Source organism: Ylistrum balloti, unplaced genomic scaffold, assembly GCF_031769215.1.
Source record: "Ylistrum balloti isolate Yb309-2 unplaced genomic scaffold, AGI_CSIRO_Ybal_v1 Utg369988, whole genome shotgun sequence".
NCBI classification, from domain to species: Eukaryota; Metazoa; Mollusca; class Bivalvia; order Pectinida; family Pectinidae; genus Ylistrum; species Ylistrum balloti.
The window spans coordinates 59080-60439 of NW_026782072.1; positions in this window are offsets into that span (position 1 = coordinate 59080).

Consider the following 1360-nt stretch of genomic DNA (forward strand, 5'->3'; position numbering starts at 1 on the left):
GTATTATTCTGTAGACATACTGATCTTTCTTTCCGCTAGCTTTAGGTCATCTGACTCGAAGGGTTAGGATGATAATTGCTATCGTGTTTCGTTCGTTACCATTTGCGCAAACGACTTTTTCTCAATAACCAAATGTCCCAAGGTACTGATATAAGGCCTGTAGCAGGATGGGGAAAAGGGCAACCAAATTTATTCATATGAAGAAACCTTAACCAATTTTAAAGGTCTTAAAATAATTAAACAACTTTGTTTCAATAACCAAATGGCGAATGATGCCGATGTTGGAAATTAAGCTCGCTTGGATGAAGGGATAAAATGGTTTCAATATCACTGGGGTTAAATGCGTTAAGAACTTAAAATTTCTAACGTTGACAAATGATAAGTCCAGTGTCATGGCATTTATTTGTGCATGAGAGATAATATTTTTCAAGTGTGCAGATATTGACTTCATATTCTTCATAAGTAATTCAGGGTCATTCGCTCTCTGACATATATCTGTATTTTAGTCAGATGACCATTAAAGCCTCTTTTTATGCCCCCGCCATTTATGGCCGGGGGCATATAGCGTTGCCCATGTCCGTCCGTCTCGTCCCGTCGCGTCCCGTCGCGTCCCGTCCCGTAGCGTCCCGTCCCGTCGCGTCGCGTCCTAAATCAGTATATACCACCTAACAACTTCATTCGGAAGGCAATTTTCATGAAACTTCCTACAAATATCAAGTATGGAAAGACCTCATGCAGTGTTGAATTTCTCGGCATTCTAAAAAAAGATGGCCACCAGGGGGAGATAACTCAAAAAAGAGGAACATCATCTTATTTCTACATAATTTGGTACTTGTGGGATTTAAGGCATAAGGAACTAATATACTCCCTCATTTTTTCCAGAGAACAAAATTCCAAATTCATGTACGTTAAATCAAATTGTCAATTTAAGTATGAAACTTAAGTTGTACATAGTTGCATACAAATTAACAAAATCATCTCTTTCAGACCTTTCATTATTATTTCACATGAAGGGGGGGTGGGGGGGGGGGCGGGGGCATTCATGTCTTACAGACATTTTCTGGTTTCAATGAGCGATGAGTCAAAGTATACTCAACTTTGATGTACTGTCAATAATGTTTAAGTTTAAGCATTACGACAGCTGTACAAATAAAAAGAACCTGAACATCGTAAAGGAAGCAAACATCTTTTATTTTCACAATTTGAAATTTCATCTTCTTTCACAAAGAAGGATATCTTTGTTCCTTATTAAGGTTTCTTTCCACTTTTTGGTTAAGCCATGCAACTCTATTTTACTACTGATTAAAAAGTTAACGTTATGCTATGAAGTAACAAACTACAAGCATCACACAGCTACAAA